Consider the following 362-nt stretch of genomic DNA (forward strand, 5'->3'; position numbering starts at 1 on the left):
AAGCCGTCGTACCGGGCTGGGTAATAAGAGAAAAGAAAGAGGGGAGAGGGAGGGAAAGAGAAAGAAGAGGAAAAGAAAAGGAGAGAAAAAGAGAAGAGAAAAATAAAGACAAGAATAAAAAGGAAGATATCATAATGACCAGACTCACAACACCCTGCAACCCCTTCTCCACTTCAAACTGTCATAACTCCTTTGATCTATGCTGCCCGATGGCGTAACCACTGGGGGACAAGAGGAAAATATCTATCTTTGAAAAATCTTCCCCACCCCTTTATAAATGCCCTTTCATCCCCTGAAAGTGCCTAAAAACCTCAAATTTCGCGCGCAATTCTTGTTAACATGACCCAATTCCCTCTAAAAAT

This window comes from Anneissia japonica, unplaced genomic scaffold (genome assembly GCF_011630105.1).
Source record: "Anneissia japonica isolate Jap-2015-1 unplaced genomic scaffold, ASM1163010v1 scaffold573_len2283161_cov171, whole genome shotgun sequence".
Lineage (NCBI taxonomy): Eukaryota > Metazoa > Echinodermata > Crinoidea > Comatulida > Comatulidae > Anneissia > Anneissia japonica.